Consider the following 20,623-nt stretch of genomic DNA (forward strand, 5'->3'; position numbering starts at 1 on the left):
AGCAACGCGCAACCGAAAAGGTAAACTGTCACATCGCAAAGCAGGGAAACAAAAGGAAATCAAACAGTGAACGGTGTGGATTTGAGTTTTTTTCTTGAGGGAAATTTTTTTATGCGGTCCCTATCTACCGCACAAAAAAAAGTTTTTTTCAAATTGTGTACCGGACACGATTTTTGAAAATTACTGGTGATGTTTTTACGATTTTTTCATCTGATTTTTTGTGTCCACACAAAAAAAAATATCTCCCACACAAATAAAGGATTGCCAATATATCAAGTATATCAACAAAAAAAACATAATTTTCGTTACAAATAAGACCATGAACTCGAATATATGTACAAGGAAGAGTGCCCGAAAGAATGCATCCTACCATACAACAAGGCACAGAGCAAACTTTCGGTCAGATTTTGCTAGATGCCACTACAGCCAAAACATATTTCAGACTGTACTAAATTTCCATTGATCCGGATTTCTGCGAAAATAGAACAAATCCATATTTCCGTAGATCTGGCATCTCTGTTCGCAACACAATTTCATTCGTGATATCGTCAATTTTATACAAGATAAATATTAATGGAACAAATTAAAGTTGAGCGGTCTGAAACAGAGATAACGGTGGTAAAAGAAATCGCTAAAATGAAACTGTGCGTTGTCGAGGACATAAATTATATCATTGCATAGAGGGGGAAAGCGGATCGCCGCGGAGAAGAGAGCAAAATATGATGCATAATTATAAGTTCAAAAGCGTCGCGTTTAGGGGTATGCACGGTAACCGAATCTGCTCGGCCAACATTAATTGTGATGAAGATGAACCCTCAATTAATAAGACGAATCCGTGGCATAAATTATCGTTTGCCACTCCACCGAATAACAGCTTCCTGTGGTTCGGGGTCTCATATGAATACGAGAGCTCCCGCTGATCGACTGTTTACCTATCGAGATCAATGGTTGGACACCGTTGGACAATGAGCAGGATCAATAAACGATTCGGATCGCGTTTTTGTCTGTATTCGCATTAATACGCCCCCTCGCGCTGTCCGTATGTGGATCGATCGGTGGCACCGCGAAACCAGCGTGTGTATAATTGGCTTTATAAATATTAGATTACCATAGTCGATACAAACTTGCGGACATGTTCGATCTAGAAGCAGTCCGATAAGTTCTGCCACCGCTGCTGCTAACTGTCTGCCTCCAAGTTTAGCTCCACTCGGGGGTGTCTAACGATTCGGAATTTATGGCGAAAAATCGATCACACACATGCTGGTTATTTCGGATGGAACGTTTTGCTTGAGTAAAACCCACCCCTGAAAGCCGGGAACTTGACATCAGAATTTATATGAATTAGTTTACTGTAAAAGTAGCTAAATTATACAGAATGAGGATCGTTTTCATCCCCGCGTTTTCGTTTCTGTTCTGCTTGAAATTTATTCCTCTAAAATTTATGAGTACCCCACAAGACTGGACAGACATATCGGTGGATACATTATTAAAACGTCAAAAATACATGCAGGTGTGTTGTATTTATTTTTTTGTTTTGCAGGAGGAGTGCAGATCTACAGTATGTGAAATTTAAGCCGGAAACCACTTCAGAGTGTTATCCCGAAAAGATGCTTACTCTGGATGGTTTTAATTCTGTTCATGACATTATGAGATACGGAGAGGCTGGAAGCAGTGTGGCATCGTTTTTAGTACTTAGGTGATACTTTATGAGTATTGTTAATATATTTAGCAGTGTGTTTAAAAATGTTTTATTCATTCCCTGCTTACGATGGTGGGTATTTGCAGACAACATAGTAATTTGACTTCATGACAATCATACTACTGCGACTTCAGAAGTTAGATTCATTTTAGAAGCTCCAAAAAAACGAGGATATATTTTATAAAATCATACGTTACATCCCTGAGCTTCATAACCTTATTTGGACATGTTTCACTTTTCATATCGCCTTTATCTAGGTTCAAGTTCATGTATATAGTATTTGCTTAGAGATATAGAACTTCAAATTGAAATAAAACACAGACAAATGATAGCAACTGCCTTGAATTTGACCTTATTCTCTATCATTTAATTTGGATATAATTTCCAGCATATAGCTTCCTCGGCTCGTTCGGAGAGATGTTGCAATTTATGCTTCGCCCGTTTTCTATTTATTGAGTATTTTAGCTATTCGCGATTTTACAGCGTTTACGATTCATCATACATGCAGTTTGCGACCAGACGACATCGAGGGGGGTAGTTGGACAGGTTTACATTTTACCTCGATATAACATACACATTTACAACAACATACACACCTTAAAAAAAAGTATTTCGAGCTTGAGCTTGAGCTTGGGTAGACTGTACAATTCGTAGTTGCTCTCCGTGATTGACATGAACCAACCAAATTGCACAAAGAACACACAGAATGACGCTTGGGACTAGCAAATCATTCTCGTTGTGCAATTTTCGGTGATTCGAGCTTTAAATGGTCAATAACGACGCCGGCCACATCCTTACAGTCACCAGGGGAAGGGAAGGAATGTTAGTATGATATTCGCCGCCCGAAGGCCAGAAGGGTCGCCTCTATAGCGTGGTTCCCTAGCGTTTATCATGGAAGGGATAGTTGTTAGTGGGAATGGTTAAGAAAAATCAGGATTCACTGCGGTAAGTGATGTGATTAAGTAAACGCGAATTATCGACCATTCGAAAAAAAAAATCTGAAAATCTTGTATGTCACGACACGCGGCAGAGAAAATAATTATTTGACTTGCTATATATTGTATTTTTCATCCCGCGAACTCGAGTCGCGATGAGGGAGAGTTAACTGTGGATAGTTAACCTGAGAAGGTAACCGGTATAACTCCTCTAAACCTTATCAAACTGGCGATATATTCTCTTATTCATAGCGTAGTGTGTATTTAACCTCGATTGTGGTGAGGTTACAACTGAGAGTTATTCTAGGGAAACCTGAGAAGGTAACCGATCGATCTCTTCTAAACCTCTTCTAAACCAATCGTCGATAAAGTCCGTTAATATTCGTGTATTTTGTATGAAAATTCAATTCTGCCGATTGAGAGTTACTTTTGGGAAACCTGAAAAGGTAACCGAGAAATTTCCTCCAAACCTAATCAAACTGACGATATATTCTCTTATTCAACGCGCGTGTTTATTTAAGCCTAATTACGAAGGCTAAGAGTTATTTTAAGGAAACCTGAGAAGGTAACCGATTGAACTCTTCTAAACCAATCCGATCGTCGATAAACTCCGTTAATAATCGAGTATTCTGCATGGAAATCCAAACCTGGCGACTAAGGGTTATTTTTGGGAAACCTGAGAAGGTAACCGATATAACTCATATAAACCTTATCAATCCAACGAGTTAACCTCAATGGCAACAGAGAGTTATTTTTGAGAAACCTGAGAAGGTAACCGAGAAAATTTCTCCCAAACCTAATCAATTATATATTATATTCTATATTCTTCTATATATAAATTATTTTATTCAACGCACGTAGTGTTTATTTAAGCTCAATTGTGAAGACTGAGAGTTACTTTTGGGAAACCTGAGAAGGTAACCGATATAATTCCTTTGAACCTTATCAATTCAGCGATATATTATCTTTTTCAACCGTAATCGTGGCATCAGAGATTTATTTTTGGGAAACCTCAGAAGGTAGCCCAGAGAACTCCTCTAAAATTGATGGGACCACAACGCAACGGCACAACGGCGGACAAATAAATATAAATGTTACAGTACCAAAGAAAAACATTAGTATTACATACATATTTAAGTGGAGCCAAACTATAAATTGCCATAACTACAGACGAACAGTATCTACAATAACATGTCAAAATTACTCGAATCCTTTTCAATTCAAATTAGTGTAACAATTTATTCTGAATCTGAACATATACCTCCGATTTCCACATATATTACAGATAAAAACAGACAAACACAGAATATTACCAAAACACACACATAATTCAATAAACATCATTGTTATAGAAAGAAAAACCGATTCAAGGAAAAATAATATAACTCACATACACATCTTAAAAAAAGTATTTCGATTTAAAAAAGTACATTTTCATTCATTATTTCAATTTTTGAAGCGTATTTATTCCACCTGCAAATCTACTATCATTTTCATTTCACAAATCTGTACACGAAGCTGCTGGCAAGGCGAAATAAATAAAATTAAAAAAAAATAAAAATTCTTCTAGGCTGCCATTTATATCATCATATACTTCCGGAATTATCTTAGCTATGAATGTTTTCGAGATTCTAAAAAATATATACAACAATCTGAACGATATTCTAGAAGAAAGGCACATCAATGTCATTTTTTAATTTCACTCTTGCAGGTATAGCATCCCTCATGAGTGTATCTTGGCATTGTATTGTATTGAAATTAGCACTTAGAGCTTGACAGTTATTCTCTAGACAAAAACGGTCTTAGACAAAGTTGTTACTCATGATAGAGCGCTTGTTTTTATGTCAAAAATAGGGTGACCAAAATTGTCGATGAAATAAAAAATCTAACTTTCTTATCTTTATAGATAGAGGTAAACATAGTTCGACAATGTTGTAGCTCCAATTATTTGAGAAATCTTTGTAGAAAAAAGTTTTTCTCTATCTCTTAAAATAACCGATATAGCGCCTTTTTTCTATGTTACGTTAGGGTCACCATGAAAAAAAACGGTTTTTTTTTTGCTCTAACTTTTATATTGCAAATTTTACATGCAAACTGTCTTGGAAAGACTTTAAGAGCTTACTAATACAAACAGTTTTCGATGCAGAACTTTTCAATATCTGAATTTTACTCGAAGTTATTGATATTTCTTCCCAAAAAACATGCTCTTTTCATTTGTTTGTCATTCTTTCTGAGGCAAACATAAAAAAGGTTTGTTGACGGAATTTGAAAGAACAGATTTCACTCTACATAATATGTGATTTTCAAGACTATGTTATTTTTTGTGTTTGAGTAAATTAAAATTGAAATCATGAGTTTTTGGATGAAAACCCATCAATAACTTTGAGCAGGATTAGGATATTGACATGTTCTGCATCGTAAAATGTTGGTATTGATAAGCTCTAAAAGTCGTACGAAGACCATTTTGATGTAGAATTTTAAATATAAAAGTTAGAATAAAAAAACCCGTTTTTTCATAGTTACCCTAATGCAATTCAGATAGAAGGCACTAAAAACAACTTTGTGGGAGATATTGAAAAATCTAACTTTCTTATCTTTATAGATAGAGATAAACATGGTTCAACAATGTTGTAGCCCCAGTTGTTTTAAACAACTTTGTACAACAACACTTTTTTCTATCTCTTAAAATAATCGATTTAACGCTTTTTCTAAGTTGCATTAGGGTTTCCCTGAAAAAAGTGTTTTTTCTGCTTTAACCAAAAACTCATGATTTCAATTTTAATTTACTCAAACACAAAAAATAACATAGTTTTAAAATTCACACATCATGTAGAGTGAAATATGCTCTTCCAAATGTGCCAACAAACTTTGTTTACGTTTTCCCCAGAAAGAATGACAAACAAATGAAAAAAGCATGTTTTTTGGGAAGAAATATCAATAACTTTGAGTAAAGTTGAGATATTGACAAGTTTTGCATCGAAAAATGTTTGTATTAGTAAGCTCTAAAAGTCTTTCGAAGACAGTTTGTATGTAAAATTTGAAATATAAAAGTTTGAGCGAAAAACTTTTTTTTTTCATGGTGACCCTAACGTTACTTACTAGATAGAAGAAAACTTTGTTCTACAAAGATGTCTCAAATATTGGAGGTACAACATTGTTGAACTATGTTTACCTCTATCTATAAAGATAAGAAAGTTAGATTTTTTATTTCATCGACAATTTTGGTCACCCTATTTTTGACAACATAAAAACGAGCGCTCTATCATGAGTAACAACTTTGTCTAAGACAGTTTTTGTCTAGAGAATAACTGTCGAGTTCTGAATGCTAATTTCCACTTAAATGTATCTCCTGGACCATTGTGCAATGAAATCCAGCAGTGTTTCCACTTATTCAGGTGTTTTTCTTAACACTGCTCTATACTCTAGAGGATCATCATCGTAGAGTTCTTTCAATATTGTATTTATGGCTCCTTTTTCTTGCATCCAATTCCTGGCTACCTGGATAGTACCTTCAGTTCGAAGAAATTCAGCACAAAGCCTTTTTATACACGGTCAGCGTGTATCTCGCGATAAAATTGTGTAATGATAAATGCAACTGAAAACCAGAGACTGCCAACTGCCAATAGAGAAGTCGATTTCGGATCAATCATCTGTCGAATTCGGACCTGATTGGTGTTTCTGACTATTTGATGAACATTTGAAAAATCATCTGGCATCCCTGGTAAGCCAATGCTGTAGTATCTAGTTTCTCGTCAGCAGCTCGAACTGTATGAACGGACAAGGTGACTCAACCAATTGTCAAGCGAGTTCACCGGCCCAGTAGCTACTCACTGTCAAGTCAGCTACTAGCAACGTATAAATGGGCCTTCACAAAGATTCCAAACTTTATGGAAGGTATCCGAAGAAAAGTACGAAAAATCATCAAAATTGTAAAGGAACAATTTTTACAACGTTTTATTCAGAAAAAACATAAAATTATCTATATTTTGGTATGAAAACATTTTTGTGCTTTTAACCAATATCGGGGTACAACTGGTTTTATGGTTTCGGATTCTAAATGAATCATACTTTAATCAACAGTATGGAGAGAAACATTATGAGAAAGGTTGGGTTCATCTTCTATTTGAACTTTTTCATAATTAAAGTAATGTTCCTGAGTTCTTACAGTTCGATACAACGTAAATTTTTTAAAGTGAAATGTACGTTATATTGGGTTGGGGAAAAAGAAATGTCGTATATTGTCAATATATGGCAACACTTGAACATATCTTGTGTTGTACTTATCGCATCGGGTCATACTATACGGCTATTTAAAGACGACAATACAAGTGTCGTATTGACAGTGTTGTGATTGTCCTTTTCAGTCTCAAGTTATAGTGCGTCAAAGATGGAGTCCACCACGCAAGAAATTCGCCATATTTTACGTTTTAACTACCTGCGAGGTAAAACTGCAACGAAGGCGGCCGAAAAAAATCGTGTAGTTTATGGACCCGATACTGTAACGATTCGCACAGCGTTGGTTTGATCGACTTCGTTCTGGTGTAGTGGCTGTCGAAGATACACTGGTAGGCCAATCGTCGTGGAAACCGATAAAATTGTTGAAATCATCCAAGTAGACCGGCATGTGAGCACTCGCTCGATTGGCCAGGAACTGGGTATAGACCATAAAACCATTTGGAACCATTTGCAGAAGATTGGATTCCAAAAAAAGCTGAATGTATGGGTGCCATACGAGTTGACGCAAAAACATTTTTTAGACCGAAACAACGCCTGCGATGCACTGCTGAAACGGAACGAACTCGACCCATTTTTGAAGAAGATGGTGACTGGTGATGAAAGGTGGATCACGTACGACAACCTAAAGCTGAAAAAATCGTGGTCGAAGCGCGGTGGGCCGGCCCAAACCATCGCCAAGCCCGACCTAACGACCAGGAAGGTTTTGCTGTGTGTTTGGTGGGATTGGAAAGGGAATCATCCACTATGAGCTGCTCAACTATGGAGCAGCTTGACCGTTTGAAGCAGGCGATTGACCAGAAGTGGCCAGAAATGATCAATAGGAATGGTGTTGTTTTCCACCAGGACAACGATCGGAATAAATTTTTGCGGAACGTGTGGACGGCGAAGTGTTAATATCACTCAACCGGCTGAACTAAGTGGTATGTGGTATGTAGGTTTGTTGGTAGAATAATATTGATGATTTGAATTATAGAGGCTTTGTCAGACTCTCAGACTTTCTCAGTTCATTCGCCAATTTCAAAAACTAAATTAAACACTCGAACTTGAAGAAGGTCATTTAGAAAGTCTCGCTGGCGCTGGCATTTGATCGCTAGTTAGATGACTGATAAATCGTGAATGACTTATTGGTGATTTTTTTCCAACGACCAATGATTTTCGTGAATTCGAGCATTGCTTCCGAGTTTAAGTTTTGGCGTTAAACCAGATGTGAAAAAGGTATTTTTCAGTGATGAAAGCTGCATTCTTCGGTGGAAAACTGAAGGTTTGTTCCGCAGCGGTTACTGTTGACGCCCAAAGAGTTTCATTCTTGAATTTCTATAATGTTTGTTTTTCGCCGGGTAAAATTTTGTGGTCCTACGTAAAAAATACGGTCGTGTCATTTTTTGTTTGCGGCCAGCGAAATCATGACAAGCACGTGTTTGCGGCCGATATGGAAAAAATGGTTGAGTACTGCTGGTCTGCACCATAGACGATGAGTTTTTTCCAACAGTTCCATGGTTTTCGCTAAAAAATCTGCACAACTTGCTGGAGTTGTTCAGGAGTCAACCTATTCATGATGAAATGGAGAATCATATTAAGCACTAATTGAGTGAAAGCTGTCGAAATGGTGCATATATCAAAAAGAGTAGCCAATCTAAAGTTCTATTCTTCTATATAAACACCCGTTGTTTATTTGGTTTCATTAATTACACAAGATGTTTCTATAATTTCTCATTCTATTTATTGCAAACAAAAAGTTGTAATTGTATTTTATTGTAAATTCGTAGAAATATGTAGATTCGATAAGTCTACTGATTTACACAAATAAAAACTAGCATCTGTAGTTGTGACTATCACACCCTTCCAGAAAATTACAATTATCCATCAAATCGGCGGTTCGAATACAATGGGAACACACTGCACACAACTGCAATGGAATCTGTCAGCTGTCGATGTTGATCCACAAAACTATTCAAATTTCAATCACTCTGTTTAGCGTTTCAAGTGCCAACTCGCTGTTCACGCATGTATCGCTTTCCACAGCTCTAACATAAGCGCGCACTCTTTCATCGACACCTCATCTCATCACATTTTTTCCCTGTAATCTACCGCCGTTGGTTGGTCATCAACACCTCCGGCTGGGACACTATCCTGGTGCCTGGTGCCCCGCATCCAGGTGTGGTGGCGATCTTTGTTGTGAGCATTACTTGCAGGGTCCCAGCGCGCATTGTGATGCTAATATAATAATAACAGCAATCGAAAGAAAATTAAAGTGGACGTCAAGTGAGTGTTAAGTTGAAAACGATATCGAATTTCATGTGGACCTTGTTATGATCCTGTTGTCTGGGATCGAACTTTTCGAAATATTTCTATTATTGGAAGCGACATGAGCGATGACCAATTGGCGGCCTTTTTCACGGGACTTTCGGTAGAAATCTTAACAATCATCGGCTCGTTGTTTAGTCATCGAATCAAATCAGTTTTCTTGTGTATGCTGATCGGTGTCCGATAAGTATTCTTCCTCTTCTTCCCCCCGTAAAAAAACGCTTGAGCGGCGATCAGTTGTGTTTAGAGTGAGCGTTTGAAATATTTCCAATGAATTTGAATGACATTGCGTGAACGTTCCCACGAGCATCACTGTTACCGAAACGGAGATAGTAACTACAAAAAATATTCCACCGAATTCCGGCTGAAACAATCGTCACAACACAAGATGTTTTAATATATTTTTATTTCAACCGATCGCTATCTGGTCCGGACAATCTTGGCATAGACATCTCTTTTAGGTAGTCCTCAGCTCCGGTAGTCGGTCCGCAGGATGATCATGTAGCCAGAGTCCACGGGAAAAAGAAGTGAACGATCGTCGCTTGAGGCCCGCCACGGATTGGTGTCATAAAATTAAGCAAAAATTTGCTACCCGATTTCCAGAAGGCTGTGCCGGGAGATTTCTCGTTAAGATTTGGTGTGATTAATAATTTTGGTTGGTTTATTTGTTACCTGTTGCCCGCCATTGGGAAAACAAAGTTTGACCGAGAAATAATCAGCTGATCTGTGTTCATTTAACCCTCTACAACCCAACCCCGCCTTTAGACGGGCTTCACGGATTATTCAGACATTATTTTCAATGTTTACCCCCACTAGAACGTCTTTAGAATATTTCCATCTATCACACATACACATTGGTTTTATGCTGGCTTCTTTTTGCTAGGAGTATTTTATGTTGAAATTCGAGATAAAAGTGGAATGGGTTTTTTAGACAAATAAAAAGAGGGTTAAACTACTTGTTTTGACAAAAAATATAAGAATATCATCTAATGTGAAACTTGTTCATATTTATGAAAATGTGACCGATCAATATACCAACAATATTACATGTTTTGTGATAATTTTATTCAAATGGAACATAGAGTCAGATGACTTAAGGGGTCAGTCAAAAATGAATGAGGTTTTTAAATAACTTTTCTTAGAATGCATGGATGAAAAAAATAGAAATAGGAATGAACAGTACACCCAAATTTGATTTTTAGTTCATGTTTTGTTATGCCAATTTATTACATTAAATGAGCCTGAAAATAACAGAAAATGCCATGACTCTCAAATACTGGTAAGGGGCTGTCCACATAGATCGTGGACAGAAAAAGTACGCTTTTAGACTCCCCCCTCCCCCTCCGTGGACAAGCGTGGACATTGACTATACCCCTCCCCTGTTGTCCACGTGGACATTCTTCCATATATTGTAATTGTAAAAAAGGAAGTAATTGCATTGTGCCTATATTCAATTTTAAATTAGTCTTATTTTATATTTGGTATTTTTTAATGATAAAAAAACAATTCAAGAGAAAAACATGTCCTTTTTTGTGAACAAATGAATAGAAATAAAAAAAATGATTTTTTTCGTCTCCGCAAATCACATACACCCAGGTTTTTGTACGCGGTTTTTTTACGAGGTTTTTTTACGCTGATTTTCCAGTGAACGCGGTTTTTTACGCAGATTTCCCAATTAATGCGATTTTTTTTACGTAAAAAAAGACCAGTCCCCCCCTCAGCTCACATTTTTCTCTTATGTTCCCTCAGAGCATATTACGGTGATTAGTGCTTGTAACGGAGCTTAGCGCTTAGTGCCGCACCTTATCACGATTCTTACGTGGATTTTAGGTGTTGGGAAACGGGAGCTCGCCGGGCGGTACAACGGGACGAGGTTTTTACGGGTAGCGATTCGTGAATGTCTTCCCCTGTCTACATAGCTCTGGACGGTCCAACAGTGGTACTGCACGTGCATCGGCAGAAGAGTGTACAAATTCCTAGGGAATCTTCTAGCAACAGCAGATGACCTCATTCGTGTGGAAAACCGAACTATAGCTACCAGTAACCAACGAAATTGCAGGAAAAAACTACGGGTTTTCGGAAGCGAGTAACACTTAACTTTTTACTTCCGTTATACATAAGGATAGTCCCATTTGATATCTATAATTAGGTTACATGGTTTTTTTTACGTGGATTTTCCAGTTAACGCAAATTTTCGAATTAACGCGGTTTTTTTACGCGGTATTTTTTACGAGGTACGTATCCCCCGCGTAAAAAAAACCTGGGTGTATTCAAAAAATGAAGTAGGCAACAGTTCGAAAGCTTCTTAACTGTACTTCATCCAGCTACAGTATCTCAAATTAACTGTTGTTGTCAGCGCAATACAAAACCATTCCCGTCATCGTTTGGAGAATTTACAGAGGACGCGTTTCATTCCATAAATCGACTAAGACTACATCGGCGCTTTGAAAATATGTGTTATTATGCATATGTGCATTTACTTCCATTGTGCTCGTGAGGCAAAATTACACTAGACAATTCTCGTCTGAGGCAGTGCATCTTTCTTTCGATGCAACGCAAACTGCTTTACTTTCTGATTATAATCTTAAATCAAATAATCTTTTTTGAAAAAAAAAAATAATGCAAATGGGCTTCATTAGTAGTAACGGTTGTTTCTTATTCTTTGATTCCTTCATTAACATTGCCCGAAAAGTTATTTGTATCGCGCTTCAGTTTGTTTCAAATTCTATTTATGTAGTATTTCTTATACCACTTCCTACCAATATATTTGAGAATTTGAAAATATGTGAAATCGTTGGCTTCAGGAAACTCTGTTAATTGTATGAAATGGTGAGTTAAAATTAATAAAACCAAAAATTCGTTCTTTTTCATCGCATTTGTTCGAATGCGTATGGAAATCTATTTGATTATTTGTGTAATAATCCCATTATGATAACTGCCCAAACTACTACTTCTTAAAAACGCTTTTCGAGAACATTCCAGAGAATCAACGTCAAATACATATTTGCTTTTCGAATGGTTTTGACGTAGCGATTGTTTCCAAAGCAAAAATAAAAACTGAAATTAGAAACATTTCTTCGGTGGCTTCAAAGGACAGTACAACAGTAAAACTGCACAATCAAGCGAATATTTTTACAATTAAGCATGAAATAACATCTGAGGAAACTTATTTGACAATAAATCATTCGCCTGCAGATAATCTCCGAGAAACGAGTGTCTATCTAAAAGAATTTGTCTGAAGACTTCTGCAATTTTTTAGTACAATTGAATGTTGTTTTATTTGAAACTAATCGAAGTACTATTTAAAAAAATGTTTCGAAAGCATTTACATGAATAAACAACCAATGGATTTAGGCATTCTTCTTTACTAAACTTTGACTGCAAGATACTAGTTCATATATTGAAGCGAAAATTATAACAAAGAAAACAATATTTTTAATGTTTTATTCCATAAAGCATCTTGATAGGGGATTCCTCTTGGCTGTGGTGCAGAATATTCAATCTAATCCCGGATTCAAAGCCCCTCTGGAAAAAACACGAATGTCGTAATAACATGTGCTTATTAACGGAAATTTAATTTGTAACATCACAATCTTTCGATCGGTAGGACAAAATGATCTTTAAAAAACTGATCCCGGTCATCAAATAACGTCGCAAAATGGATGTCAAAAATTCGAGAAATATTTCCTTAAATGTGATCCTTAAAATGATCCTTAAAAAACTGATCCCGGACATCAAATAACGTCGCAAAATGGATGCCAAAAATTCGAGAAATATTTGGGAACGGGGGTACAACCCATCAGAAAAAGTGGACTGAATCTGCTTCTTTTAGTACAGAGTTCTGCATATGAACTTTGTTTTTGAGCTGGTATTATAAAATTTGGATCGCACTCGTTTCGCTAAGTCCTTCTCAAATTATTTGGAAAATCCTATAATATTCCGGTCATTTCATCATATTATTGGGTTGGGGAAAAAGAAATGTCGTATATTGTCAATATATGGCAACGTTTAAACATATCTTGTGTTGTGCTTAACTCACCGGGTCATACTGTACGGCTATTTAAAGACGACAATCTGTGCTACAAGTGTCGTTTTGGCAGTGTTGTGATTGTCCTTTTCAGTCTCAAGTTATAGCGCGTCAAAGATGGAGTCCACCAAGCAAGAAATTCACCATATTTTACGTTTATACTACCTGCGAGGTAAAACTGCAACGAAGGCGGCCCAAAAAATTCGTGTAGTTTATGGATGTAACCATTCGCACAGCACAGCGTTGGTTTGATCGACTTCGTTCTGGTGTAGTGGCTGTCGAAGATACACCCCGTACTGGTAGGCCAATCGTCGAGGAAACCGATAAAATCGTTGAAATCATCCAAGTATACCGGCATGTGAGCACTCGCTCGATTGGACAGGAACTGGGTATAGACCATAAAACCGTTTGGAACCATTTGCAGAAGATTGAATTCCAAAAAAGCTGGATGTATGGGTGCCACACGTGTTGACGCAAAAAAAATCTTTCAGACCGAATCAACACCTGCGATGCACTGCTGAAACGGAACGAACTCGACCCATTTTTGAAGAAGATGGTGACTGGTGATGAAAAGTGGATCACGTACGACAACCTAAAGCGAAAAAAGTCGTGGTCAAAGCGCGGTGAGCCGGCCCAAACCATCACCAAGCCCGGATTGACGGCCAGGAAAGTTTTGCTGTATGTTTGGTGGGATTGGATGGGAATCATCCACTATGAGCTGCTCAACTATGGCCAGGCCCTCAACTCGGTTTTCTACTGTGAGCAGCTTGAACGTTTGAATCAGGCGATTGACCAAAAGCTCGGATGGGATGTCCTATTGCACCCACCGTATAGTCCGTACCTGGCTCCAAGTGATTATCATCTCTTCCGGTCCATGCAAAACGCTCTTGGTGATACTAAGTTAGCCTCAAAAGAGGCTTGCTAAAACTGGCTGTCTGAGTTTTTTTGCAAATAAGGAGGGGGTAACAGTTCGGCTGAAAAGTTCATAAGGTTGACGTCTAGATCAGTGGTGGCCAGGTACAGACGTGGTGCGGGCCGCATTTTTGGCAAAATTATTCGACCATCTCTTCTTCACGCAGAGTCAAAAACGGTAAGGCCAATCGTCAATCGCTGCAGCTTCTCGATGGGTAATTTTAATGAGAACATCCACAGGCACGCTCCTCCAACTTGGCCCAAAGTGAAAAATCCAATGAATAGGCAAATGGCCAATCATTTGCGGAGATGAAGTCTGGTAGGTTTGTAGCTAGTCTCGTTTTTTAACCGTTCTAAGAGTTTTTTGACCGTTCCAAACGTATCCGCTTCAATCAATAAATAACTCACACATCAATGTACGCACCAATTAATTTATCTTATTCATTTCGACTGATGAACGCTTTTGTTTCCGAAGAGGATTGCGTTGAACGCGTTCATGAACAACATACATAATATTGGGCAGCCGTACCGACCTCGGACGTCCCATTTTGGGCCTATCACCCACATCAGAAGTTTCCTTGTACTGTTGTTGTATACAGAACACGAATCGTTCATTGATAGAAAACGGCTTGAGCAGCTCGTAGATCTGTTTTGCCGTTTTCCCGCACTTAAATAACGTGACAGTGGCCACACGCTTCTCGTACAGATCGAACTTTATGTTTGATGGTAAACAGAACAATTACTGATGGAACCACGAAACTTGGTGAGAGTGAAGGGAGACATCGAACTACACGACTGCAGTGTTACCATTTCTCTTCGCTCCAAAGGGCCTGGCCGGGTAAGGGAGTAAAAAGTGCCCCCAAACCAAATCACTAGCTGTATAGCAAATATTGTAAAGGATATTAAATAAGAAATTTTGGCGGTTTATTTGAACCCCTATGTGGTTTGACGTAGGATCTAGAGTGAAAAACGTACTTTTTCGTTTATTTCACGCCATCCTCAAAAGATCCGAGAAAAAAATTTGAAAAAAATACTGAATGTGCATCTTACTACGGTGTATCAAAACAAATTATCAAAAAAAAATTCATCAAAAATGTTAGTACTAAAGAAATATTGAAATTTTGAAAAAAAATTTTTTTGGGATTTAGAGATTCAGTACTACTCTAATTCATATTTTAATGTGTTTCTACGGCTTTTCTAGAGATGTGTGATTTTTTTTCAGATTTTTTTAGTGTTGCGCGGTATCAAAAAAAAATTTTTTTATATTTCCAAAGAGTGGTTAGGTAAGGAAGTAAAAAGTGCCCCCAAACCAAATCACTAGCTGTATGGCAAATATTGTAAAGGATATTAAATAAGAAATTTTGGCGGTTTATTTGAACCCCTATGTGGTTTGACGTAGGATCTAAAGTGAAAAACGTACTTTTTCGTTTATTTTACGCCATCCTCAATAGATCCGAGATAAAAAATTGAAAAAAAACTGAATGTGCATCTTACCACGGTGTATCAAGAAAAATTATCAAAAAAATATTTCATCAAAAATTTTAGTACTAAAAAAAATATTTAAATTTTGAATTTTTTTTTTTTGGATTTAGAGATTCAGTACTACTCTAATTCATATTAAAATGTGCTCTTACGGCTTTTCTAGATTGATAAATATCTTCAAGCTGTTTTTTTTTAAATATCTAATAATAAAAATAAAATAATGAAAAAAATAATACACAGTACAAAAAAATGTTATAGATTTTCTGGCATTTCGAAATTTAAAAAAAAATATTACTTTGAGACCACAAATCCGATTTGTTTTTTTTTTATTCTAATCTTTCAATTGAAAACCACGAATACAATCAAATAATCAATTTCAAAAAATAAAAGTAATAATGCAGACGATGAAGAAAATTATTTTTGTGTCACACAATGATCTTAAAAATTCAGGAAAATATACGCCACATAATTTTTCTTGATACATTCAGTATTTTTTTCAAATTTTTATATCGGATCTATTGAGGATGGCGTGAAATAAACGAATAAGTACGTTTTTCACTATAGATCCTACGTCAAACCACATAGGGGATCAAATAAACCACCAAAATTTCTTATTTAATATCCTTTACAATATTTGCCATACAGCTAGTGATTTGGTTTGGGGGCACTTTTTACTCCCTTACCTAACCACCCTTTGGAAATATAAAAAAAATATTTTTTGATACCGCGCAACTCTGAAAAAAATCTGAAAAAAAAATTTCAAAATTTCAATATTTTTTTTGGTACTAAAATTTTTGATGAAATTTTTTTTTGATAATTTTTCTTGATACACCGTAGTGAGATGCACATTCAGTATTTTTTTTTAAATTTTTATCTCGGATCTTTTGAGGATGGCGTGAAATAAACGAAAAATTACGTTTTTCACTATAGATCCTACGTCAAATAAACCGCCAAAATTTCTTATTTAATATCCTTTACAATATTTGCCATACAGCTAGTGATTTAGTTTGGGGGCACTTTTTACTCCCTTACCATTAAATTGGTCGTTCTTTCAATCATCGAAAGGTTTCTACATTAATTTTAGTTTTTTCAATATAGAAAATCCTCAAATACAAACATACTCCAACACCGTTTCGATTTCATTCGAACTACTTTTCTTAAGCCATTTTATCTAAACCAGCTTGAATGTGAGATATAGCGATGCGACACGTGTTTTCCAAATGACTGTCAGTAATTTTGTCCCTTAACTTTGAATTAACTCCTTTTAGAACTGAAATAATTGCTCACAAATATTTGTGGATTCAAACAAAGAAGTAATAAAATGAACATGTTTTATTGGTTTTCGAAATCACGCTTCTGGAACAAATCTGGAGTAGAAATTCAAAACATCATGGTTTTCAAATTCGTCTCGCAGCTCTTAATCACACTGCATTCCAATGAGTTCCGTCTGCATGTTTTCAGCGGCTTGTACATCATCGAAACTGAATGGGGTAGAGGAAATTGGAGAATTCAGTTGCTTTGAAGTACCAAAATCTGCGATAAAAATCAGCATTAATCGACTGTTCCTAGTTGTCAACACTTTAGAAATCGTTAATTTCTGAAAATGGGTAAAATGAAAATTTCCCATTTTTTGTTTGAACTTGAGTTTATTTCGAGTGAAAAAAAAGGAAAATGAAACGAAGAAAAAATAATGCGTGCGAGTTGATTGATGATTTGGACGATAGCCTTCAAGACAACCTCGAATCCTCCATTCATAGGAAAGAAGATAAGCCAATTCCCCGGTAAATTCGAAATCATTCTCTCATCTATCACCACTAAATAAAATACGTAGTCGTCAGCTCGTTCTTTCAAACTCAGTCAAACTCAGCCAATTTTTCAGCACAGGATGTGGCAACAAACTCGTCCATTTTTATCGCATGTTTTGATTCATATTTTCGATTCAGATTAAACCTTCAAAACAGCAGCAGCTTCATTACAAATCAAATAAACCATTTTGTGATTTTTGCACGAAAAGAAGTATATTTCGGACAATTTTCCCTAGAATACACGTTTTTCGTCAGTCACTTCTCTTTTTTACTAGTACAGACTTCCATTTTGCTCCAATTTAAACTACACAGACCACTGTGATAAAAAAATGGTGAATGAACTCGACTGCCCTCTAATTGCGAGAGCACAGCAAAATTGAATGATTTATCTCCTGACTGACTGATGGTGAATTAGAGAGGTTTTAAACTTTTCAGTTCATTCGCCTCTAATTTATCTCCTAAAACTTCCTCTCTTTTATGTACTCACGCATACATACATTCCGTTCACTCTCATAAGACTCTTGAAAAAGTTTCCACCAGTTAAGTCGGGTTTATACGGTGTCAGTTACTCGGTTGATCCGAATACTAACGAACGTACCCATACCACGAAATTTTTCATTTGATTTGCATGTATGAGAATAACTCCCAATTTCAAAGTTTTTTTGGCTACTCGGTTAAAACTCTACGAAAAATTTAACGATTTATTAAGAGATTTCAAACGCATATTACTCAAAATCGTTTTTGCGACATTACGAAATACCATTAGACAGGAAATTTATCCAGCAATTTTTTGCTTGAAACATGAATAGAAAATATAGTAAAAAAGGTTTCGATTACACTAACCACACTAACCACTCGCTTTCCTCCCCGACGCAACGAGCAATCTTTTTGCCTGCAATCCGGCGTTAGCTCACAATGTGAGTCGCTGTGTATCACGAGTTTTTCGGAGAAACAGGCATTTATAAGTTGGCAGAATCAATGTAGGGATGATCTTGGAACATGGTTTTACTGTATTATCCCCAAAGTTCAATCAATTCGGGGTCAATTCAAGTCTTTATCGTGTAGGTCTTGCTACTAACATTTTATGGCCCAGGATGTCCTAATATTGAGCATGTTGTACGGTGATGTAAAAAAATGCAATTAATTCATTAATTAACTGGCTGCTGATTTAGAAGTTCGTAAGGGTATGCTCACGCATATCAGATTATGATGGCTTGAGTAGTCGCGATCTTGAAAGTATGTTTCCCATATATGTCAACCATAGACGCTTCACTTCCTCGAATGCACTTGCCCATTCTCCTTACCCTTTCCTATACATAAGCAGAGCTTAGCACCCAATGATATCAGTTCACTACAGCAGCTTCCCAAGAGAGGACTCATAGCCTTAGGATACTCAATATATAATACATCACCTGGCTGTAAAGTTATTACAACCCCCTAGAAACAATGTTCCGGAAAACGTGGCAACGAAGAAGAAAATGCTATTTTTTCTGTAGTCATAGATTTATTTGACTTAGCTTTATATTTAAGTAGATCTTAACTATTTAGACTTGTATTTAAAATTTATAAATGACGACTCCTTGTCTTCTTCTGTATAATTGAAAAAAAAACAGAAGAGAAGGGTAGTAATGGCATTAATTTGCATGTTCTTCAACGAAAATCGTAGAAATAGTTCGACCAATCATGAAACTAAATCTCGTCCTTTTTTGGACTTTTCGAGAAAACAAAGATCATCTGCCTGATTCCAGGCAAATTGAGATACGGGGAACCTTACGTCAGTAAAATGCAGGAGCAGTGCATCTTTCACTGAAAAATTAGGAAGTGTGTTCTACAAAGCCTCACCAGTTCTTCTTCGCAATAGCTTTACTCATGTTTCATTCTATGCTGCCATTCTTCCAATTTTTCAATTCATCTCTATGACAGCTTTCAATAAGGAATAGTTTTTTGACGTAGGACTACGTCTTACATTAAGTGTGCCAAATCAGAAAACAGGTCACGTTTTTATGAAATAAAGTTAACGTTAATAACTATTTTTGCTGCGAACGGATTTTAACGATTTTCACAACAATCTAATCGGAAATTGTCTAAGATTTGTTTGCTATACATTACAGTCCCATAGTCTGTATATGGTTTAAATTGATGAGAATTGGAAGCATTCCAATTTCCCCATACATTTGTTCTGTCTATTTGTGTGCTTTCCCGAACAGAGCTGTCAATAGCGGGCATCTTTTGCAGCCGCTAGAATAGAAACAACGAAGGGGGATAGCGAAAAGGGAATATTTGTGAAGTAAACTACACCCTTGCATAGTAAGTAGCGCATCGGCTCTGTTCTGATTCAACAAGCTCCTAGCTTTGTTGGCGGTTTTGACCGAGAGTCGAGAAGCGATTTTTCATAAACGGTCATTCTCGCGATGTTTCGTTTTAATCGCTGCAACTGTGTACATCTATTTGACGCGTGTTTAATGCTTGTTTCTCCCTAGAACTCGAGAGGCTTCTTACTCTGTACAAATTCGTATATGTTCCAAATTATGGTTGTCAATCAGTAATAGGACTACTTAGAGACCTGTTAATAATGTTTCTTTCAGCATGTGCTGTTGGCCCAAGTACATCTTTGAAAACACTATGAACTGGTAATCTACCAGCAACACCTCCTTCTTCAGTTCTAGTCCAAATAGTTCTGTCTAAAGAAATTTCAGTCTGCTGATTTGGTCATTACTTCCACCTTTATTTTCAGAACTGGAAGGTAATCGCATGCATCATCTCGTACGTTTGTTTGAAATAATTTCGCAATCACTGTCACTTGACTGATATATTGTCTTTATCAGGAATTTCCTAAAAAAAAGTAACATGAAAGTCATAAAATGCATTCTCTACTTATTGCTACAAAAATCACAACATCATTTCGAAAAGAAAATGCTATATGTAATAAGAATTTTGAATTGAAATTGCACGACCAGTCAAAATTACTGGTCTGGTAAATCTAGTGTTATTACCATCATGGAACACACTATTTTAAGGTTTTTCATTAAACATCTCATAGCTCAATTTATTGCTTTCTACGATTAGGAAAGATTGGCATTATTTAGTAGTTGTTTTGCACTCTTGTCTTTTCTCTACTGGATCTTTCTCTATTGAATGGACCAATTTAATTCAATGTAATCATATGTTCAATAACTCATTCGATTTGAATAACATGCTACCTGCCGTGGCTAGACATTTTGCT

Source organism: Toxorhynchites rutilus, chromosome 3, assembly GCF_029784135.1.
Source record: "Toxorhynchites rutilus septentrionalis strain SRP chromosome 3, ASM2978413v1, whole genome shotgun sequence".
In the NCBI taxonomy this organism is placed as follows: domain Eukaryota; kingdom Metazoa; phylum Arthropoda; class Insecta; order Diptera; family Culicidae; genus Toxorhynchites; species Toxorhynchites rutilus.